This window comes from Dasypus novemcinctus, chromosome 2, assembly GCF_030445035.2.
Source record: "Dasypus novemcinctus isolate mDasNov1 chromosome 2, mDasNov1.1.hap2, whole genome shotgun sequence".
Classification (NCBI taxonomy): Eukaryota; Metazoa; Chordata; class Mammalia; order Cingulata; family Dasypodidae; genus Dasypus; species Dasypus novemcinctus.
This window is the reverse complement of record NC_080674.1, coordinates 41343885-41368898: the sequence shown is the minus strand read 5'-3', so window position 1 is coordinate 41368898 and position 25014 is coordinate 41343885. Positions and strand designations below refer to the sequence as shown.

Sequence of the window (25014 nt, the reverse complement as noted above, 5' to 3'; positions counted from 1 at the left end):
ACTTATTATTATTTGCCATGCACATTTCTTAATTCATTTAATCATCACAATTCTCTATGAGAGAAATATTATCATCCTCATTTTGAAGTTGAAAAAAACAAGAATGATAGGAATCTGCCCCTGCATTCCAAGACTCTGATTTTAACACTAATCTATGCTATAATCTATGAGTACCCTCCTCCCACACCCAGGGATGTTGTACTGCTTTCCTTGCCATTTTGGTAAAGCTATCCAGACATCTCCTTTTGGCCCTCCCTACCATGAAATCTCTTATTCCATAGCTGAGAAGTCTTCTAATTGTTGAAGATATAGATTTTTTAAATATAATAAACTTTATTTTTAAAGTGGTTGTAGAGTACAGAAAAATTACATCGGAAATATGAGGGATTCCCATGTAATCCTCTCCCTCTCCCACATCATCTATTTTTTTAAATGCAGCAGTACAATTTATTATGATGTATCTGTAAAAGCCACTCATTTAAAAAATGACTCACTTGTGATAAGGACTAACTTACCCACAGTAATAATCTAAAAAATAAAACCATCATTGTGACATTTATCAGTACTTTGCATATCTAACAAATACTGAAGGAGGCAAATACCATTGTTATAACTTCTTTAAAGCCAAAAACTTAAGCACAAATTAGAATTAAGAGAAACTACAGAATGTTCACATTTACATACATTTTTGGCTGAACTCCCCAAAATTCCACATATAACAAAGCCACAACTTTGAATCAAAATGAGTATTAAATGCAATGGATGTGTCATGATGATGGGAGAGAGTGTTGCTGTGGGGGGAGTGGGGGGTGGGGGCGGTGGGGTTGAATGGGACTTCATATTTTTTTAATGTAATATTTTTTTAAAAAAATGAATAAAAAACCCCCAAAAAACAAACAAAATGAGTATTAAAAATATTTAAGCCTCGTGACAAATTTACTCTACAGAAGCAAAGAAAACAGAGTGAATAGTAACAGCAGTGTATTTCTAGAAGAGAAAACAATCACTTATTTCTTTTATCAAAAAACAAAAGTCGATGAGTCAACATGTTAATAATACTGACCAATTTATTTATAATTCAAGAATTTGCTTTACAATATTTGGTTTAAGTTAAATTTATACATCAAAAACATTTTGCTCAGAATTCTAATCTTAAGCATAAAGCGTAACTTATCAAAGCATAGTCCAAACTCTCTACAATAATGCTACCATTTAGATTTATATGCTTCATCTGAAAAACTTATTTTACAAACAGAAGTTTTTCCCTGTTTCTCCAGAATTAATGTCTCTATGTCTAAAACTTGAAATGATAATCAAAAAAAGACAGATTCAAATTATTCATGCTATGTATTTTCCTTCATCGGGCTTTGATAAAAACAGACCCATCTGGTATTACAGCACCATCTTCCTTCTCAGTTATAGTCTCTACAGTCCCAGAAGCAGACACAATGACTATTGTTTTATTTGTGGAACTTGTCTTCTGTTTCTCAGCAGTCGCTGCACAAACCGCAACAATCTCATCACTTTCAAAGCCATAGTCAGGAATTGACTTTGGTGAGAAATCTGTTACTTCTGCTGATGATTCACTCTCTTTAATCCTCTGTGGCACTATCTGCTGCTCCTGGAGTGTTCTTGCCCAAGGAAGGCCTCCTTTCCATATTTTAGGGTTCTTCGGATAGATGTAAAGGGCTACTTAAAACATCGAATTGCCTCGTCCAGTTTGTCCTTTGGTTCTCTGTTGTCATATTGTTCTATTATCTGTCTTCTCATCCTTTAGTTCACCCTTCCTAATAATCTTCATTTCTAAGCTCTTCTCCAAATCTCTCACCCTTGTTTTTTCATTTCAGGTTGAAGCACTCCCTTAGGTATCTCCTGCAAAAATCTTGTCTTTTGGTAACATAGTCTATCAGTTTTTGTTTGTCTATGAAGAGTTTGAACTCACCCTCATTTTTGAAGGACAGCTTTGCTGGATACAGAATTCTTGGCTGGCAGTTTTCCCTTTCAGTATTTAGCAGTTTGGTATTATTTATGAATTCCAAAAATAGATATTGGATTATGTTTGTAAATTGGTCTGTTCCTCTGGGTGTATTAGATTGTATTAACTTCAGAGGTTTCACTTTTACTTGATTAAATTATGATTAGGGCTTTGACTGGGCCACATCAGTAGGATGTTGAGTTCCCACTCCCTTGGTGGGCAGGGATACACAGAGAAAACCACATGGCAGAGGAGTTAGTTGGAGTTTTGGATGCTAGAAAACTGGGAAGTAAATACACAGAGATGCAGATAAGTGAGGAAAGAGAAAAGTTTCCAATAGACATGGCAGAGGCCCCAGAAAGACAGACGAGCCATTCACTTGATACTTTATAGCTAGCATTGTGGAGAGAATAGAGCTGCTGAGCCTGGAAAGAAATGAGTCCCAGGAAAGAGGTGAAACTTATCCCAACCTATGGCTGAGATTGGAAGTAACTAGGACCTTGGAGCCTTAAGAGGAAGAGGAAGGTTGAACCTTGCAGATGTCGGCAGCTATCTTGCTCTAACACATGGCAACAGACTTTGGTGAGGGAAGTAACTTATGCTTTCTGGCCTAGTAACTGTAAGCTTCTACCCCAAATAAATACCCTCTATAAATGCCAACAGATTTCTGGTAATTTGCATCAGCACCCCTTTGGCTGACTAAGACATAGTACCTTAAATACATCATACCACTTTCTCCTTTCCTCCATGGTTTCTGATTAGAGCTCAGCACTTAATCTTATCAAGTTTTCCTTGTATGTGATGTTTGCTTTTCTCTTGTTATTTTCAGAGTCCTCTCTATATCTCTGATATTTGTTATTCTGAATTCGTAGGTGTCTTGGGATAGGTCTATTTGATTTATTCTGTTTGGAGTGTATTGTCCTTCTTGGGTATTGATATTTAAATCCTTCATAAGGGTTGGTATATTAGTCAGCCAAAGGGGTTCTGATGCCAAATACCAGAAGCCTGTTGGATTTTATAAAGCCTGTTGGATTTTATTTATTTTGGGTAGGAGCTTACAGATACCAGGACAGAAAGCATAGGTTACTTCCCACACCAAAGTCTACTTCCATGTGTTGGAGCAAGACGGCTGCCAACATCTTTCAGGGCTCAGACTTCCTGGATTCCTCTCTTCCTGGGTCTTGCTTCTCTCCAAGTTCAGCATTCCTCTCTTCCAAGGGCTTGCTTCTTTCCAGGCTTAGGATTCCTCTCCTCCCAGGGCTTGCTTCTCTTTCCTCTGTGTGCTTACTTCCTGGGGCTCCAGTTTAAGACTTCAGCATCAAACTCCAACATCAAAATTCCAACATCAATACCTCCAACATCAAAAACTCCAACTCTGTCTTTTGCCATGCCTTTTATCTGTGAGTCTGCACCCACCAAGGGGTGGGGACTCAACATTCTACTGACATGGCCCAATAAAAGCCCTAATCATAATTTAATCAAGCCCAGGTATAGACCAGTTTACAAACATAATCCAATATTTATTTTTGAAATTCATAACTATATCAAATTGGAAAGTTTTCAGTCATTATCTTCTCAAATATTTTCCATTCTCTTCTCCTTCTGAGACACCAATAATGTGAATGTTTGTGCATTTTGCATTGTCATTCAGTTTCTTGAGTCCCTGTTTCATTTTTTCCCATTCTCTTCTCTTTTTTGTTCTCCTGTCTTTTCCAGTTCAGATGTTCTATCTTTGAAATCACTAATCCTGTCTTCAAGCATTTCAAATCTGCTCTTATGTGTTTCTAATGTATTTTAAATCTTGTCCATTGTGTCTTTCATTCCCATAAAGTCTGTTCCTTTTTTTTTGCAGGCTTTCAAATTGTTCTTTATTCTCTCCCAGTGTCTTCTTAATATCCTTTATTTCTTCAAATTCGTTGAAGTGATTTAGGTGAGTTGTGTGATTATCACTGGTTACTTTATTAAATCCTGTATCTCTTCAGGATAGTTGGTTATTTCTTTTGGCTGAACCATCTCTTCCTATTTCCTAGTATGGCTTGTAATTTTTGGCTGATGCCTAGGTATCTGAATATGTTGGTGTATCTACTCTGATGGCTAATTTCTCTCTTTTGCCTATTTTTCCTCTCACAGCTTTCTTTGATAATTGGTTCAACTTATTCTCAGTCTTTAAAATTTCTCAGCTTAATTTTTCAAAATCAGGTCACAGACTCACTAGTGGGTGCAGATTTTCCCCTAGGGGTTGGATACAGAGAGCACGGTTTTTGTCCATGCAGTTTTCAGACTGGCCAGCAGATGGTGCTCATCAGCGCACCTTTCCACGGAGGTGTTTCAGTCTGGGCTTTCCTGTGTTCCTGTGTTGACTCTCCAGATCTGAGATTCCAAGCAGGCTCTGCTGGCCGAATTCACTGAAGAAAAGCACCCTGACCTCCCCTTCCTCTTCCCTTGAAACAGCTGACAGGGAGGAAGATGTCTGTTTCCCTCTCAGTTGGCTACAGTGAGCCAAGGGTTTTACCCCAGCTTAATATCTTGGGGTTGAGAAGGTGGCTCTTCCTGGCTGCCATGGGGACTTGGTAACTTACATTTGTTCTTTTAGCTTCTTTGTCTCTGGGAATTGTGTAGCACTGTACTGTTCTGCTGATACCCTAAGTACGTCCCTTGGACAGCTTTTGGTTCCTTCTCCATTGTTTTTGTGGGAGCATTCAGCTCTGCCTGTTTGTCCACCACCATCTTCCCACAATCCTCCAAAGATATAGATTTTAATGATATTCCTAAGGATTGGTGAAATAACCATGATGTGGTTGGAGTCACCTAGAATTTTTTAGCCTGGTGTCAGTGTCAAAATAGTATCTCTCCCTGGTAAATGGTCTTCTTTTATCTTTGGAAAACTAGAAGGAAGAATCATTCTGTGATCTCGAGGTGTGATTGCAAATTTCTCACCGGTTTCCATCTTCTGTGTTACCTATGGGCCAGTGTATTGTTACTCTCTGCCATGGTGCCTTAGCTCAACTAAGTCATGTGGTCACAAGATTGAGAAGTTATTTATTTATTTAATATCACATTGGAAGAACTTTACTGCTAATTTTCAAATTAGGCATCAGCACCTAAGGGAGCTAATATCAATTGAATTTATCAAAATACTTCAATTTTTCAGCTGACCATGGAGTTTTGTTTCACTATCAGGTATCTCATCAGCAGGATAGACTTTTCCATATTTGTTGGTATACTGGAATACCTGAACCAAGATAGTATTTCATTTCTCTTATTTACTACTCTGCCAACAGGAAGCTCAACCACTGTAAACTGCCTTAGGATTCCTTTTGTACGACTGTGGACTAAATTCTCTAGATATAATCCACAAGCCTTTGAAATCCTTTGGGTCAAATCTGAAAGACATGGAATCTTCCCAGCCCCGAGTCTTCTTTGTTTGAAAGGGATATTAACCCATGCTAAATGAGTAAACTGTGAATCAACAGGGAATGCTATCAATTTAGTGTTTGTAATTCTAAATTCTTCAATTCTGTCACTGAAACAGATTATTTTCATTGGATACACAAATGTGAAGTCAAATGGTAGAAGGAGGGAAAAAGAGATGCTTTCCATGTTAACCAGTTAAATTGGATTCTTTAAATTCTCCATGTATTACAGTTTTACTTCCTCCTAGAGGGCTGGCTTGGACTTTTTGGCTTTGTATGGGCAGTGGGCAGAGATGTGCCCCTGAAATGCCCCTCTGATACAGTCCTCTCCATGAACCTGAGGCCTCTCCTGGGTTTCTCCCCTGGGCAGAGGCCCCATCTTCAGCAGCAGCCACAAGTCAGGTAACCAGTGGTGGCTCATTTCCTGGATAGTGAGTGCACACAGGAATCAGGGTGAGAGGACAGTGGGCATGGCAGGGTTACTCCTCTTTGGTCATGTGTTTATGTGGCACAAATTTTGGCAAACCCATAGTACTTTACTCTGAAAGTTGTGCCTTGATGTGTGTGATGACTTGAAGCTATATGGACCCCCAAAAATCATGTTCTTAAAGCTAATCCATTCCTCTGGGTGTAAACTTACTGTTACTTCAGTTAAGGCGTGGCCCAGGGTGGGCCTTAATCCTCTTACTGGAGTCCTTTATAAATGGGATGAATAGAGAAAGAGAGAGAAAGAGAAAGCCACAGAAGCAACAAAACCCAGAAGAGAAGGAAGAGACCAGCAGATTCCACTACGTGCCTTGCTGAGTGACAGAGGAGTCCTGGACAGCCAGCAGCCAGTCTTCAGGAAGAAAGCATCACCTGATGATGCCTTGATTTGGACATTTTTTTTCAGTCTTAGAACTGTAAGCCTGTAAACTAATAAATCCCCATCATAAAAGCCAACCCATTTCTGGCATATTGCTTTCAGCAGCCTAGCAGACTAAAACACTGAGTTACCCATATAACCCATGGAACTTTCAGAATCAATTAGCTCCTGCCGAAGAGATCAATCCTATTGTTACAGCAAGGCTGCTGCCCGTATGGTAAACATACCCCCTCTGTCTCTATGGGGTAAGTGCTTCTCCTCTGCTTCCCACCACCACCCACAACTAGCTCTCCCAACACCACTAAATCAGGGAACCCATTTCAATTGTAGCATCTTCCCCTAGCACACCCAGGTTATATCAAACAGCCACAGAAGCCCTGTTCAAAGATGCTGTGGCTCTTCTCCAATGTCATTTCCAAAGACCTTGCTGAAGAGCATGTTTCCCACGAAAACACAGAGGACACGTGACTGGCCAGATACGCTAAATGCATTCCAGTGTTCCCATCTCTCCAAGTCTTTAAATTTCCTTCTCTACATTATTCTAAGAAATTGATCTCTTAATGTCATTTAGTGGCTCCAGTCTATTAACTAACCAAGTTATCAGTTAGGACCACTTTCAGATACTTGAACTAAAATCTTCGGTGGGTACACCTAAATGGAAAAACCCAGCCCAAGTTAAACATATATTAGAAAAGTGCCTGGGTTTTTGTTTTTGCATAGAAGCCATTGCATAGATTTATCTTTATAAATGCATTGCTGGTCCTGGGGCTGGAGAAGGGGTGCTCCACCATCTCTGATTAATTTCTATTTTCTTAACCCTGTCCACAGTTCTGTAAGCAGGCCCTTCATTAGGTTCTCTTCAGTTAAACACTTTGAGTGTGTCATCTGATACAGTGTCACTCCCTCAAAATTCAAAATCCTGAGTAGGGTTTTGACTGGCTGAGCCTGGGTCATTTGCCTTCATCCTAGGATCAACGGGGGGGCAAGAAGGATGTATGTGCACTTTTCCTATGAAGTGGACTCTGCCTCTCACCAAGACCCAATACTCATGGGGCTTTTTTCCAAAACAGAAAGAATGTTCAAGTAATCAATAATAAAGAGGAAGACAAAGGTCCACTACACTGGAGGACCAGCAAGTAGCTCTACTTGAACAGAGAGGCGATGTGTAGGGAGAAAAGGAAATTAGACTACAAAAGGAGGGGAGAGCCTTATTAAAGAGGGCTTAGATGCCAGCCACAGTAATATAGGCTGCAAGAGGTGGGAAATGGGGAGCCCTTGAGAGTTTTGAGCAGGGAAATGACATGATGTGATCTGTACTTTAGCAAGGTTTATTAGGCAGAAGAGTAGACATAAATTGGAGTAAGGACAGAAATTTAATTTCTGTTTAGACAGTAAGCTTCACAGGACAGGGTCTGTGAACCTGTGTACTATTTCTTTTCCTAGTAACTATGCCAGTGTCTGGCAGATAGTGGGTGTTTTAGGGTTCTCCAGAGAAATTGAACCAACCAGATTTATTTGTACATATTAAGAGATTTATTATAGAAGTTGATTCATACGACCATGAGAATTGGCAAATCTGAATTCCATAAGGCAGGCTGCAAGTTAGATACTCTGATAAAGGTGATGTTGAATTTCCCAGGAGAAGCTCACTGGCTGAAGTAGAGATATAAATTCTTTCTGACTACTGAAATCCTCAATTCTCTCTTCCAGCTGATCGGACGAGGAGATTCTTCGCCTCCTCGAAGGTAATCTAGTTTGTTGACTGCAGATGTAATCACCATAGATGCAATCAACTGACTAATGAATTAAATTCATCTACAAAATACTCTCACGGTAACAATCAGGCCAGTGCTTTCTTTACCAAACAATTGAACACCATAACCCAGCCAAGTTAACACATCACAGTGGGTAGTTGTATTAGTCAGTCAAAGGGGTGCTATTGCAAAGTATCAGAAAACTGTTGGCATTTATAAAAGGTATTTATTTGGGGTAGAAGTTTACAGTCACAAGGCCATAAGGGGGAAGTTACTTCTCTCACCAAAGTCTATCGCCATGTGTTGGAGCAAGATGGCTGCCGGTCTCTGCCAGGGTTCAGCCTTCTGCTTCCTCTTAAGGCTCCATGGTCGCAGCTTCTTCCGATCTCAGCTGTAGGCTGGCATAAGGCTCGTCTCTCCTCTCAGTGCTCATCTCTTTCTGGGCTCAACTGCTCTGCTTTCTCCACAAATTCTCAGGTGAATGAGTCAGCTCTCTCCCCAGGGATCCAGCATCAAGACTCAACTCTATGTTCTCCTTCTCTGTGTGTTTACTTCCCTCTCTTTGATTTGAGCATCTGTTTATGTAGCTCATAGCTGTAGGCTAACTGTAGATGGGGACTCAATCAGAGTCACCCTAATGATGTGGTCAAATAAAAGCGCCAATCTTGATTTAATAAAGTAAAACTGAAACCTCTGAGGCTAATGCAATCTAATACACTCAGAAGAACAGACCAGTTTATAAGCACAATCCAGTATCTCTTTTTGGAATCCATAAACAATACCAAACTGCCACAATAGGTCAATAAATACTTGTGATTGAGAGCAAAGAGCTGAGGGCTAATTCACTTAGCCCTGGTGAGAAGTAATGAGGCCTGAATAGAAGGGGAGAGAAGTAACATACATTGAGCACCTACTGTGCTCAATGCCTACTGTGTGCCAGGCATTTCACTTACATTATCTCATTTAACTCATCAGCAAGCTTATGAAGTCCATATTATTTGTTTTCATTTTATAGATGAGTCTTGGATAACTTAATCAAAACAAGTCCATCTTCACACATGTAATAGGGAATGAGGGAATTTGATCTGATGTCTGACCCTGAAGCTCATACTTGTCCACTACCTCATGCTGTCGGGATGGTAAGAATGGGCAGCGGTAAGGAGGGGACAGGTGGGAGATGGATTGACAAGTAACATTCACAAGTGGATGTGAAATGCGCATGAGGCAAAGTGGAGTAGCTTGAATTTTTGAGCTGGAATCACAGGAAGAGTGGTGCTGCCATTAAAAGAAATAGAGAAACCAAGGGGAGGAGCCCCTAAAGACAGAATACTTGGGTCAGCTTTGGACATGTCAAGTGGGGGTGCTGAGGGACAAGAGTTGACACTAACCATTGGGCAGTTGGAAATGCAAGTCTGAACCCCGGGAGAGAAGCAGCAGTAAGATGACTTGAAGCCATGGGCATGGATGAGAAGAAGTTACCCAAGGCCAGGATATAAATGGACATGACCTGCAGGTTGGATTGAGTATGTAAAGATCCAAAAGTATGTCCTGAAAATTAGTCTTCCTTGTTAAATGCCTTATATCTGTAGTTTCCTTGTGATTTTCCACATTCATTTAACTGGGCGTGTTGGCTGGGGGGGGGGGGGGGAGGGGGTAAAAAATGCACAGAAGCGTTCTGATCAATGAAGGGTTTGCTGTTTGTGTGATTTATGCCCTGTACAAGAATAACTTGCTCAGTCATCTCAAAGAGAGGGACTCAGTAGATAAGTGAACTGCAAATAGTGACAATTCTCTGTCTGGAGCTGAAAACTCCACCTCCAGAGGTCAGGGCTCCTCAGGGCTCCCACCTGTTCTCAGGGGGCTTCAGCTGGGTAATCCCCACGCAGCGCTGCCAGGATTGGATTTCTGTGGTGGCAGATGGAGATCCCCTTTCCTCTCTGTCCTTCCTTCCACTTTCCCTACTCGTAAAGACTTAGAGAGCAAGAACGACCTTCTCTGAAGGGTTCTTCTTGGCTGGGGCCTTCTGAGAAGCCAAGTTGTCCTCTGGAGTAAACCCTGGTCTAAGTGCTGGAATCTTGGGTGCCGGAAACACTCCATTTCAGGCCAAGCTGCACGACAGCCGAGGCAGAAACGGCCACCTTCGTCTGTCTACATCAAGCCAAAAAAAATGATGTAAATTTTCTATTTGCACATAGATAATAAAAAACGGCTGAACTTAAAAATAGGAATCTCGTTGCACACAGCGTTCTATAGTGGAAGAACACCTGATTAATTTAGGAAAGCATTTTACCCTAATTTAGTTATGAACGACTGAAAGTGTGCTTTTGCATCTGCTTAGGATGACATTTCATAGGCGTCATCTAGTGCTACATAACAATTTCCATGACAATAAACATAAAAACTTGTTATTTGATAGTTGCATAATTGTGGTTTTCTTCTGCTTGTTCTCACAGAGGTGGAGAGCTGTCTTCATGCTTTTTGTTTCCCCTTCTCTTTTTTCCAGAGGAAAAAAAAAAAAGCAAATGTAAAACACACCAAACCAGAGGGAAAGAAACAGTCAGTATGTTATTGCTGCACGTAAGCAGCACTATTTGCCAGGTCAGTCTCTTTGAATTACCCAGGGAAGCGCTCACTGACAGCAGGTCCAGCTCTAGGCACGCTGAGTGCAATGCTCAGCATAGACCAGCAGAGGGCAGGCACGGCCTCATAATACATCAGGAAGTCTCTCCAGAATCCACAAAATGAGCTTGGGGGAAAGAATGGGCCTCAGCCACCTTTCTCAACCACTTTGTAAATAATTGCCACGGTGGAAACTGATCTGCATGTACTCTGGAGCTAAACTGCCATGGTTAAACCCCAGCTCTAGGGCTTACTAGCTGTGTGTCCTTGGATAATTTACGTAAGTTCTCTGGGCTTTCTCCTCATTTCTAAAATGGGGATATGGAGAGTACCTACCACACAGGCTTGTTGAGAACATTCCATGACTTGATACACATGAAGTATTCAGAGCCTGCCACGTGGTAAGCTGTTATGTTTACTTTATTTTAAATTTTTTTTTTAAGATTTATTTTTATTTATTTCTCTCCCCATCCCCCCCCCCCCCATTGTCTGCTCTGTGTCCATTTGCTGTGTGTTCTTCTGCATCCACTTGCATTGTCAGGCGGCACTGGGAAACTGCGTCTCTTTTTGTTGCGTCATCTTGCTGCGTCAGCTCTCTGTGTGTGTGTGGTGCCACTCCTGAGTAGGCGGTGCTTTTTCACGCGGGGTGGCTCTCCTTGAGGGACACAGTCCTTGCACGTGGGGCTCCCCTACGCAAGGGCGCCCCTGCATGGCACGGCACGCTTGCACGTGGCAGCACTGCACATGGGCCAACTCACCACATGAGTCAGGAGGCCCAGGGTATCGAACCCTGGACCCTCCGTATGGTAGGCGGATGCTCTATCGGTTGAGCCACGTCCACTTCCCATGTTTACTTTATTACTATTATCGTTACATTAAGTCCTTTTATTTTACTCTCTCAGGACCCAGACTGAAGTGTCCAAGGAGAAATGATGTGACTCAAGAGGAAGGAGGGAAAAGGGCTTGGGGCATCTCAGGCGGGGCCAGGAATCTCTGCATGAGGGAGCAGGGGGTGCCAGAGATGCCCACTCTCTGGCAAAAGAGTAAGAAATGGTCCTGCCTGAGGATGGGAGAGGCAGAGCCTGACCTCAAGCTGGCCCGTTTCCTCCCTGAAGGCAGAATGGCCTGAGCTTGGCCATGGGAGAACCGGCGGCATCTGGCACACCAAGGGCTCCAGGTCAGGGAAGAGCAGCTCTTCCCGGGAGCATTCAGGCATGGTGCAATTAGCCACAGCTCGGGGGGTGTCCTGCGCCCTACTGCCTGCTCACCCCTCCTCATAGCCTAGGCGAAGGACAGAGGGAGGACGAGGACGCCAGCTCAGAAAGCGAGGCCTTGGGGTTATTTTACAGCTAGCCTGGCAGAGGCCAGGGGACAGGTGAGCCTTCTGGCTGCCTTCACTAAAGGTGTGAAGGTTTAGGGGTGAGTACTGTCCCCCCTGAGGAGCAGGGGTGGCTCCACACTGGGAAGGCAGGGGCTACTCTGCCTGAGATGTGTTTTGGAAACTTCTGTGGGGTGATCCAGAACTGGAGAAATGGAAGGTGTAGGCTTCCTGAGGGCAGGGACTAAATCTTATTCTGCCTCGTCTGTAGCACCTGAGCTGGCCACAGGGCTGTTGAAGAATGCAGCTCCCTCTCCTTCTGACATGCGGTAGGATTGCTCTTCCTTGCCCGCTGGAAGTCACTGTGGCCCCAGGACGTTCTCTGGCTAATGAAATGTGAGCAAACGCTACGAGAGCCAACACAGATTTCCCAGGTTGTGCTTGCCTCTGACACTGTAAATGGAGGCTCTTCCATCAGCCTCGGTCCCTGCGTGTCCACGATGAGCAGAACGTTCCCTGGGATGACCCATGGTAGACATGTAGCATGAGGAAGACATGCACTTTTGTTGTTATAAAACATTGACATGTTGGAATTGTCAGGTGATACCGCACATAACCCAGCCTGAGTAAGGCAAGAGCTCCATTGAACAGTCCTGTGCCCGTACAGCACGCCTTTTACAAACTGCACCACCACTCTTAACCTTCTGGAAAGCCCAAGAGGCAGGTCTAAGACCCTCATTTTCCAGATCATGAAACCGAGTTTCAGAAAGCCTAAGTAGTCAAGACCCCAGAGCAAAATGAGAGAGCTGGGAATCCAATTCAAGGCCCAGGATTCCAACTCCTGTGCCGTACCTTCCTCATCACCTTCCCTGAACCCAACAAATGAGTGTTGACTTAAGGTGAAATTATAGTGCTGCCCCCGCAGCCACCGCAGTCACCATCATAAAGTTTTCAGGAGGGCAGCAGTTTTTCCTGGTGTCATGGAAGTATTTGTGTAGCACCTCCGGTTTCATTCAATGAAAGCAAAATTCCGTGAGAAAGAATGCGTGTGGTGTCTTCCAGAGAGGACAGGCAAGAGTCAACCTTTCCTCTGGAAGGTTAGCTTACTGTTACAAACAACCTCCCATATAGTCTAGTATTTTTAACCAGTCTCTGTAATGAACTCGCTCTATGGCTAGAGGGCTCTCCTCCCAAATGCCCTGCCTGTGAATTGTCTCATTCTCTGCCTCTAAACTCTCCTCCAATAATATTTACCTATTTCTGTGCCTCAATTACTTAGGGTCGTTTTTTTCCTCCTGGGACACTGGCAAACTATTCCAGTGAGCTCCTGAAAAAGCTGGAGCTGTGTTGTTGCTCCTGCATTTTAACCCGAACCCCCTGGATGCCGGTCCCGCGGTGGCATTTTACAGCAACTGAGCGAACTGGGAGGGGGGGTCCCCAGGACTCGCTGAGATTTCATTGCACCTCAAATCACATCCTGTAACTGGCAGCCGACTCTGCTCAGCGCAGACCCGCCTTCTGCCTCCATCCACCCATCTCTGCCTGCTCCAGGGATCAAAAGAGCCTTGTGTGTTTTTCTAATCTCCCTAATCCTCGTGGCCATTCCTGTGACGATGGAGGTATCATCACTCCATTTTTTCAGATGAAACGAAGGCCCAGAAAGTTTTAGCGACAGACCCAAGGTCACCCCGGGAGCGGGTGGCCGAGATGGGAGAAGAATTCAGACCAGTCAGGCTCCCAGCCGGTCAGTCTCCATCAGACCCTGCTGTCTCGCTGAATTCCCCCTGTAGTTTTAATTGAATATCATGTTCTTCTTCACTTCCTGCCCTAAACAGGACAACAGCTGCCACTTACCCTCCTGAGCCGGCTGGCGGTACTTCAGTGGTGGGTGAAGTTATCCTGGGATATAAAGTAGGTGAAGCATTTCAGGATAAAAGGGCCCATCAAAACAGAAGATATTCACGAAGGTATAAAAGGGATGTCCCGACTTAACTGCTTTCCCTGACTTTCAAATGACATCGTGTTGGGGACCAGGCTAAGAGGGAAAACTGCTTGGGAGGGTGAGTACGAGAAGGCAGGAGGGGATCCTGTGTAGGGAAAAAAAAAAGGATGTGCGTGTAATTGGATACAAACTTCTTTGGGAAAGAAAGATGGAGCAATATTGTTGGTGAGAAGCCTGATGTGAGGCATTGTCGGACTGTCCTGGGTTCAAGTTCTTTCCTTGTGAATGAGGCTATATTGTTTCAAGAGGATGAAGAACTGCTTCACCGCGTGCTGTCTGCTGTATGTGTTCCACGGCGGTGGTTCTGGAATGCTGGGGTGCATCAGAATGACCTGGGGAGCTGGTTGAAAAGGTTGGCTTGCGGCTCTAACCTGGGAGTTGGTCCTTCAGGAGAATTTTTGGTTGACTGGTCGGGCACACTTAGGGAAAGCCAGTCAGTGGCCATCCTGCTTTAGAAATTATGCCTATGCTCCCACGTACATTTTGGAAAGGTCCTTCCCTGTGCAGAATCAAAGAGTTATGCCTGAAAGGGAAGGAGTTTTGTGTCTTACCACTGCTAAAAACAGTAACTCTCTGCCACAAGCATTAGGCTTGGTGGAAGTCAGAGCAGCCACCACCAAAGCATTTACCAAGGGCTGTCTGCAGGTGGAGGGAAGCTCTTAATTCCCCTTCAGAGCTAGGAGCACCCAGGAGAAGGGAAATCTTGTCCTTGGAAATCTGAGCAGTTTGGTCCAGGCCAGGAGGAAATTGAAAATCTTCCCAACCAAAACGTTTACTTCCCGAAGAGATAAAAAGCAGCTCTGGGTCATAAATCTGGGCCAACACTCAGGACCCAGAGGTCAGGCTGGAGGCCTTGAAGGGGCTTAAATGCACCCTGAGGATGAGGAGTGCAATGCATGGCGGGAGGTCCCTGGCCACCTGGCTGTACAGCTTCTCCAATGCTGGAGTGGAGGAGGGGGGCAAAGGAGTGTCTAGCAGGCGCCCCCTGTTGGGCCAAGCTATGCTTCACGGGTTCAAACTTGTCACCTGTGGCTATGACACAGAAGCATTGAGGCCCAGGACCCTGTGCTAGCTATCTGCTTTCTCTGGATTTTGCAGAGTGGCATGTTTTCCCGGAACCCAGCTTAGGCAAGTCCACCAAGAGGAAGCAAATCATCAAGGAAGATAGGGTATACAGACCTGGCAGACTCTGTTCCAAACCAAGACTCTGAGCTGAGCCAGGAGGCAGGTCGACCAGGTGGCTAGTCTGAAGCCCCGGTGGGGGACTTTCTGCCCAATTGTGCCTCATGTTGGGCAAAAGGGCACATGAGGAGGTGACCATAATTACCCTCAGGAACTTATAGGGCATTCGGGAGATCGAGAATCATGACTGCCCCAGCCAGGACTGACTTAGGACTCACGACACCTTCACTGTTGACTTCCGTTTAAGGCCCTTCTTAATTTCAACAAGCTCAAATTCCTCTTGGGGCAGCATTTCCCATGCTCCCTTTCACATCAACATCTTAGGCACCTAAACTTATGAAAATATGCAAAAATGTGTCCTTAGAATTGGGGAAATGCTTTATGATTTTCCCATGGAACCCTTGAGAGCTGAGCGTCCCTGATGGTAGTGGGCAAGAGGTTATTTTCAAGGGGCAAAAGTTGGGCCTGCTGGCGCTCAAGCTTTGGTTTATTCATTTTTTTTTTTAAGATTTAAAAAAAAATTTCTCTTCCCCTCTCCCCCCCAGTTGTCTCCTCTCTGTGTCCATTAACTGCGTGTTCTTCTGTGTCTGCTTGTATTCTTGTCAGTGGCACCGGGAATCTGTGTCTCTTTTTGTTACGTCATCTTGCTGCACCAGCTCTCCATGTGTGTGGCGCCACTCCTGGGCAAGCTGCACTTTTTTCACACTGGGCGGCTCTCCTTACGGGGCACACTCCTTGCATGTGGGCCCCCCCATACATGAGGGATACCCCTCGTGGCACGGCACTCCCTGTGCACGTCAGCACTGCGCATGGACCAGCTCATCACACGGGTCAAGGAGGCCCTGGGTTTGAACCCTGGACATCCTGTGTGGTAGGCGGATGCTCTATCCTTTGGGCCAAATCTGCTTCCTGGTTTATTCATTTTAATCACTTTTCACTGCTAGAGAATGAAGCAGATAATCATCTGAATTGGGGAGTAGAGAAGTGGAGAAGTTTTAAATAATTTGAACTCAAAATTATGTTTGTTCCCTTCAAGAGGACATTATAATGTTTGTAATGTTACATAAGTCCCTTAACCTCTCTCTTTCTCACTTTTCCTCTCTCTCTAATACAGCTGTTATTTCATACAGTAAGCAAATCATGACTCTCAGCTGTCTCTGAAGGACTTGGACCTCTACATTGGAAAGGCAGCAATAGCTAAGAATAATATTAATGTGTAATTGCTTGCAATAAAAGTCACAAACTCAGTTTTAAAGCCTTTAGAACATTGATGGGCAAGTCTCACAAAGATATGGGAAAACATTTAAAGTAGAGACTTCACCATTAAACAAAGACTTAAGTCTCTTTGGCTCTCTCTCTTCTGGAGCAATCATTACCAAAGGCCATCTAGCATCTCTGAAATGCTAATGCAAATAAAACAGAAATCAGGACAATGGGAGGTAGGAAAGGGTAAGGAAAATCCAGTGGTCTGGATTCAGCCAGGCCAACGTGTAGTCCCAGCACTAACTGGCTTCATTGCCTTGGGCAAGGCATTCCATTTCTCTGGCCCTTGCCTTAATCTTGTTTAAAAGGAAGTTGTTGAACTAGATCATTTCTAAGGCATTTTTAGCTCTGAAATTCTCTGACATCTCAAGGGAGCACTGTCATTTCATTCAAATATGTATTATAAAATATTGGACATACAAATGTTGTAAAGAGGAATTCATTCAATCTGCATGTGAATACCCACCACCCAGTCTAAGAAATAAAAGTTATCAATGCAATAATCCTCTGTGTTCCCTTCCCCAGGTACCTTCACTATCCCAGAAGAAACGAAACCATCATCTTGAATTTTGCGCTTTTCCTTTCTCATGCATTTCTTTCTACTGTTATTGTCCTACACATAGATCTCTGAGCAATATGTGGTATTTTCCCTGCTTTAAACTTTATATCAGTAGTATCATACTCTACTAATCAGTCTGAAAGTGCCTTTTTCCCCTCATCATTTTGTTTGTGAGAACTTCATCCATGCTGACGCACGTAGTGCTTATTCGTTTTCACCCTGGATGGTTCTTGGTTATAAGAAGGTGCCTCAGTTTATTTGTGCATTGTTGATGGCCATGAGGCTGTTTTCATTGTTTAGTTTTAACAAACAATCTTACTCCAAACATCCATGTTCATGTTTTCTTGCACACCTATATAAGACTTGCCCTAAGAGTAAATTACCTGGGGTATAGGGAATGCACATCTTCAACTTGACTAGATATTGCCAGCTTTTTCTCTAAAGTAATTGAACCAGTATATACTCCCACCAATAGGGCATAAAATTCCCCGTTGCTCAACATCCGTGCCATCCCTTGGTAGTGTCACACGTTTGATGCTCAGTGTGAAGGGAATAAAATAGTAACCTGCTGCAGTTTTCACTTGCATTTCCCCGGTAACCGCTGAGGCAACTCATTTTTGCATCTGTTTAGCAGCCATTCATCTTTCCTCCTCTGTGAATTGCTTGTTCATAATTTTTGCCTGCCTTTGACTTTTAATATGAGTGGTCTGTACTTGCTCTCTATCCCTAAGAACTCATAGCTGGCCTGACTGCCTCTGGCTATTGTAATTGAATTCTTGTGCAATTTATAACATAGCTCCCACTTGTGCCGTGAGAATGTATGAGGGAGCATCACCTTTCCTCAGGTGGTTTCAGTGTATCCATATTTTCTTCATACAGACCTGCCCACATCACTGGACATCCCGGGGGCAATGTACTATTTGAGAACGTGAATCTCCCAGTCAGAGACTTTACACGCAGGGCGCTCCAGCAGTCGGCCCTAGGCTGAGTCTGATCATATCCAGATGTCCCCCTGTACCATCTGATCGCTAGAGGCTTGCACTTGCACTGAGGGAAGCCATGTGCGCTAATCCTGCACGTGAAGGGTCACGGAGTTATGGCTCGTGGGCTAACACTTAGAATTTTCTGGGCTTTATGGACAAAAGTGTATCCCTGGTATTTTTCAGAGTTGCAAAATGTTAACATTTATTTAGGGATGTGTTACAAGGCAAGCCAAAGGAAACATGCCCGAGATTGTCGTTTGAGATTTCTGTAGTTTGGCAGAGTGTTCACCGAAGAAAGGTTGGCAGTGGAGCAGCAAACCACCTTTTGTAGTTGTTCTTGTTCAACTGTTCTTAATGAACACTAATTCTGTCCTTAAGGGGAGGGCACAGATAACAGTTCCTCATGGGTTTGCAAATCTGGCTAGCTGCTGATCTGCGTGAACTACATGAACTACCTCCATTGTCGCTGCAGGTCGTGGACCCGCTTCGGTGGGATTTGGCTGGTTTGCACATTGTGATGCTGGCATAGACCCGCATGCCCAAAGTGAGCACATCCCTGGAGAGGACTAAACTTTCACTGTCAGATCACAAAGTGAAAATGGAAATTGTAACTTTGGAACTGAGACACGGTTTGATAGGACCTTCATGAGGCGAGGGAGGCAGGCTTTTTCCCTCAGTCTCACTTAAAATTACATATGTATTAATTCAGAAAACCATGTCTGCTGCTTTTGCAGCCCTGGTTTTTAGTTTCTTCTATTTCTGCTTCCAAGCAGCAAAGAGAGCCGATAGGGGAAAGAAAAACAAAAGTGCAAGAAAAGTTCTGTCAGGTCTGAAATTCATTTAAAAAAATATTACCAGCACGTTGTGAAGCACACCAATATGACATCAATGTGTAAGTCAATGAATGTGCAATTATTGCCTGCAAGGTGGTATGTCTACCCTAAATTTGGGGATTCCCGTGGCTTCCTCGAGGCTTAAGAAAACAGGTATGTTGGACTAGCCCTCACATGTTGGCTGTTTCCATTTTCAATCAGCATCTTAGATGCAGCCTTTAAAAGAACTATACAAAAGATGGAGCTCATTAAGTATAAATAGAAGACTATGGGGAAATGGACCTGGCCCAAAGGATAGGGCATCCGCCTACCACATGGGAGGTCCGCCGTTCAAACCCTGGGCCTCCTTGACCCGTGTGGAGCTGGCCCATGTGCAGTGCTGATATGTTCAAGGAGTGCTGTGCCATGCAGGGGTGTCCACAGCATAGGGGAGCCCCACGCGCAAGGAGTGCGCCCCATAAGGAGAGCCGCCCAGTGCGAAAGAAGGTGCAGCCTGCCCAAGAATGGCACTGCACACACGGAGAGCTGACACAACAAGATGATGCAACAAAAAGAAACACAGACTCCTGGTGCTGCTGATAAGGATAGAATTAGCGGTCACAGAAAAACATGCAGCGAATGGGCACAGAGAGCAGACAACTGGGAGGGGAAGGGAAGGGTAGAGAAATAAATTAAAAAAATAAATCTTAAAAAAAAAAAAGAAGACTATAGTAGCCCTGGTCAAAGAAATTCTAGAAACAATTGAACCATGACTCAAATACTCATTTGTAAATATTTATTGAGAACCTAGTATATGCTTGCTGATGGCTACAGCCTATACAATATAATTGCATCTTGTCCTCTGTACCTCAGTTTTCTCAGCTGTAGATTAGGATGATAATACTACCTTAAAACATTGTTGTGAGTGTTCAATGAATTGACAAATTTAAAGCATGCAGGACAGAAACTGATGTATGCACACATATGCAATCAGCATTAATGGAGGAGAAGGCACATAAAAACCAAATAACAATAAAGACATCAATACAAGAGATGTCACAAGGCAGTGCATTATTAATTGCCAAGCAAGTGCTTCTCACCCCTGAATGTCAAAACGGAGGGCACAGAGCTAAGAGAGAGCCAACAGAGTTTGGTTTCTCACACTAGCCAAGCACCTGCCTTTTGCACGTGTCTGGGAAGCTGCAAACTGGGTCCCTCCAGAACACCATGGATCATGATGGGCTGCTTGGGGAAGGGCCCGGAGCTGCCCCTTAGCACGGCAGTGGTGTGGCATAGCATTGGAGAGTGCATCCATGGGGCCAGATGACTAGGCTTAAAGCCAGCTCTGTTCCTTACTACTTGTAGGCTCCTAGGCAAGTTATTTTTCTCTGAGCCTCAGTTTGCTTGTCAGTAAAATAGATAATAGTCTCTTTTTCATAGATCGGCTTGGAGATTAAATGAGATAGTTCACGTAATGCTCATAATAGAGCACCTGGCCTATACAAATTAGCTTGCTCATCTAAATTGGATGCTCAACCAGCTGCTTCTTCAGGATCGCCAAGGAAAGAAATCCTGCCACCTGCCCCAGTGTTCAAGGCTTCCTCCCGTGAGGAAATGCTCCCTTTTTCACGCTATGTAACTTGAGAGGGCCCTTCGAGATTTTTAGAAACCAACTCATTTTGCAGATGAGGAACTCGAAGGCTGGAAAGTCTGAGTTGCCCAAAGGCATCCAGATGACTAGTGGCAGAGCTGGGCCTGGTTGCCAGTTCTTCCGTCATCCAGACCCCCACTTTTCCCACAAAGACCGAGGGTACTGTTTTCTTTGCAGGCCCCATGCTCCTTGCGGTGAAGACCTTCTGGTCCGTGTGATTCCAAACGCCTGGGCAGAGTGCTACAAGCCCTCCAGGATCTCGCCCAGGTCTCCCCGAGGAACACAAACACAGAACATCCCTCTTGCCTACGTGGGCTCTGGATAAATTGTCTAATAAAACAAAAGTGTGAAAGCTGAGCCAGAACATCACCTCTATTAACCGATAGAGTTCAAATTGGAGAACAAAGCTTAGCGTGAGAGCCAAATGGGCCTGCCAAGGGACCCCTCGAATTAGGCAGACTTACCCACGCCACCCCAGGCGTGGACACCGGAGCATGGAAAAGCAGAGGTTCTGTGCCGCAGCTATTCCTGGTCCTGAGAAGAAGACAAGGCTGAGAAGAAAACACTCAGAGGAGTTGTGTCATCTCCCCAGGGGTGGAGAGAGTGAAGAATACAGAAGCCATCTGTCTGCTTAGGAAAAATCCCTTTTCTTAGAAACCAAGAGTAGGAAAAGACTTCCTTTGTAGTTTCGCCTCTTTCTCACCACCCCACCTCTTGCTCCCAATCCTCTGGCTCTACAAGGCACGTGTAACTCTCTGACCTCACTCTACAGTTTCTGTTCATTTTAGTCCTCTCTATCAGGGTGCCCTAACCTTCCAGGTCTCCTCTCATCTTTCAAGACTGTTCATGCACCACCTTCCTTTTGAAACTCTTCCTTCATATCCTCATCTGCCCCCCAAACTCTATAGGATAGAATTGGCCAAGCTCTTCTTTATGTTCCCACTGTGTTCAGTCAGATTGCCTTACCCCTTTCGGCACCTTATTCTCCTTAAGTTCCTGAAGGCAGAGGCTACATCTTACTTATCTTAGGTTCAAAGTCTTACACAGAACTTTATTTATTTATTTATTTTAAGATTTATTTTATTTATTTCTCTCTCTTCCCTCTCCCCCCGACCCCAGTTGTCTGTGTCCATTTGCTGCATGTTCTTCTTTTGTCTGCTTCTGTTGTTGTCAGCAGCACAGGAATCTGTTTCCTTTTGTTGCGTCATCTTGCTGCATCAGCTCTCTGTGTGTGCGGCACCATTCCTGGGAAGGCTGCACTTTCTTTCGTGTTGGGCGGCTGTCCTTACGGGATGCACTCCTTGCACATAGAGCTCCTCTATGCGGGGGGGCGCCCCTGCATGGCACGGCACTCCTTGCACACATCAGCACTGTGCGTGGGCCAGCTGCGCACAGGTCAAGGAGGCCCAGGGTTTGAATCATGGACCTCCCATGTGATACACGGATGCCCTATCCACTGGGCCAAGTCTGCTTCCCACACAGAACTTCAAACACATCTTGTTGACACCTTTACATAGGCATATTATATGATATTAAGCCAAGATCTTGCTTTCTACTCTTATTAAAGAATCTCATTATTTCATTTATTTAAGAAATACACATAAGTACCAGTAGATGCATGACCGTGTTGTAGGCCCTGCCAAGATATGTAGCTTATAGTTTTCCTTTTCTAGATTCTAGAGTATATTTGGAAAGATAAGTTATGTCCACAAGAAACAACTGAGTGTATGTACGTGATTGATACAAACATTTTGCACCTATAGCACTTTATACTATGCAAAGCAAAATCTGCACCATCTGCCATTTGATCTAACAACCATCCTATAAGTGAGTCTGAGTGAACTTACTAACCCCATATGGCAGACAAGGAAGTGGGGCTTGAGAAGCATCAGCTGACTGACTCAAAACACCCAGTGGTAAATGACGGAGCTGGAGCTTGAAGCCACTCATTTAGCTCCTAACCCTGTGTAGTCTTTCCTATTAAGCAGCCAAATGAAAGTGATACAATGAAGGGTACTTGGCCATGCCATGTAGTGAGAGTGGAGTGTACACACTGCTAGTGTCTCAAACACCTTTGACTATGCTGAAAGGTCTGGAGTGTGCACTGGCTTCCTGAACCTCAACTCCCATATTTTGATGAAAACTTGCCAGTAGTTGAAGTCCAGGGTCTTTCTGCCAAAGTAATTGGAAAGGCTAGAGGGAGTTTAAGTGTTACGAAAAGTACTATCTAAAGTGGAATGTTAGCTATCCAAGTATTCTGGACAAACCAGGATTTGAAAGAAATGCAGATATATGTGTATAATCGCAAGGTATTTTTAGATGCATGCTATCCTAGCTCTGACAACTTTAAGTCTATATGGACATTTTTAACATGGAAAATGACTCTTTAAAACTGAGTGGGATGGTGGTGGAATGAATTTGAGTGGGAACTGAGTCATTTTCTGGCCCAAAAGTGGGATTATAATAAACAAGCCATGAGATGGAAATCATTCAGATTTGAAAAAGAGAGCATGGTTTGTTCCTCCGTATAAACAAGTGACTGCAATTTTCCCATCTATCTTTAGATTTGGCTTTAAGGATGTAGGCCTTACAGAGTCTTCTGCCTAAATTTCCTTGTTATAGCATCTGTAATTTCCCTTAAAATCCTTCAGCATAGACAGCACAGTGTATATGTATGAGTGCAAGTTAACCATAATTTAAAGTAGTGAACATTTGAAGACACTAAATCAGAAGTGCATACCATAGGAGAGGAAATAGAAAATGCTTCAGATATCCTGATCTAAAACTTGATTTGAGAGTTGGCTAATTGTCATAAAGGATGATAAAATATTTTTTCGTGGGCAAAATTAGTGATGTTCAAGATAAATATTTGACTAGAAAGATTTGCAAATGTGGAAAGGCATGGCTGCCCTTACCTTTAGGAGGTGTAAGAATCTGATGAGGCCAGTAACCTAACACCATTGGAGAGGTGCCTTAGGCCTGAAACTTCATTTATCCTCTGTACCCCACACTTGGTGGAGGATTTGTTTGCTGATTCTGCTTCTTTACCACAATGGGGCTGAATTTTTCATGCAATGGATGTCACATTGCCTAAAAGGACTCAGGATGGAACCTTTCTGAGCTTATGGGATCGGCTTGTATGGTTATTTGGGGAACGTGGATACTGGGAAATATTAGATTGTGGCAGAGTGGGGTCTGAGACATGCTTTCATGGTTGCCTACCACCAATAGCTGGGTTGTGGGGGAAAGAAGATATGGAGTTCCCATCCCATACCCCCAAACCCCTACTTATTAGAGGATGCTGATATTGACTACAAGATGCCATCATCTGTGAATAGTAAAAATGGCTTAGGTCCATTTACAACAGCCCTTAACAATCCCTTCCATTTTTCCACCTTCTTGCTTCCTTCCTTGCCCCCAGCAAATCACATTAATCAAAGGAAAGGACACCAAAAACTGTTGTTGAGCACTTATACTCTGCCTTTTATATGCATTATTTTATTAATCCTCATTTATAATAAGGTAGATATCATCATCCTATTTAATATAAATTGAATCTTAGAAGGATCAAGAAACTATCCAAGGTCATACAGGTAGTAAGTGATAAAGTTGAGTTTCAAAAGCTGGAAATCTGGCTCATTCTGGCAGAAAGCTTTACACACAATTTTGAAAGGTTTTAATAATTGTTGACACTGTATACTCTTGCATCACATGGCTTTATCTGGGGTGTTTTGAAAAACTGAAAAACAAGCATAATTGCCTGTGATCAAATTTTCCTTTCTCATCCTTCCTCCTATGGTAAACAGGGAGAATTCTTGTGTTCTGTGAGTAGAGAAGTTTGCTTCTACCCACCAATTGCTCTCCATAAACCTCATTTATGGTTAAATAGTGATGGGTGACAGTAGACAAGAAGAGTGGGAGTCCTTATGGTGTCAAGAAGCAGCTGAGGGAAGCGGACATGGCTCAACTGATAGAGCTTCTGTCTACTATGTGGAGGGTCCAGGGTTCGATCCCCAGGGCCTCCTGACCCGTGTGGTAAACTGGCCCACACGCAGCACTGCCGCATGCAAGGAGTGCCGTGCCACACAGGGGTGCCCCCGCATAGGAATTCCCCATGTGCAGGGAGTGTGCCCCTCAAGGAGAGCCACCCTGTGTGAAAAAAGCACAGCCTGCCCAGGAGTGGCACCGCATACGTGGAGAGCTGACACAGCAAAGATGACGCAACAAAAAAGAGATGCAGTTTCCCAGTGCTGCCGGATAATGCAAGTGGATGCAGAAGAACACACAGTGAATGGACACAGCAGACAACAGCGGGGATGGGGAGAGGAATAAATAAAATAAATCTTAAAAAAAAAAAAGCAGCAGCTGAGGTCTATATGGATATGCTTTGTTTTATCACATTGAACCACAAATGCCAAAGCATGAATGGCCCTCCTAAGTCTATAGATATTCCTAGACTGGCCTTTTATGATATATTTTCCTCTTTAAATCTTCTTCTTACCTGGGCTTTGGCCTGGCTTCACCTGGATCCACATGGGGGTAGACTTCTGAGATCAAGAGGTATTGTTTACCATGAGTGTGCAGCTCCTATGCATGACTCTGAGGCCTAAAGAGTTGG

The 25014-nt window shown here is 43.9% G+C and overlaps 1 pseudogene; it reads right to left on the bottom strand.

Moving 5' to 3' along the window:
* Positions 1–5091: 5091 nt before the first annotated feature.
* On the bottom strand, positions 5092–15420 carry LOC111763241 (peroxiredoxin-4-like; annotated as a pseudogene).
* Positions 15421–25014: the final 9594 nt, after the last annotated feature.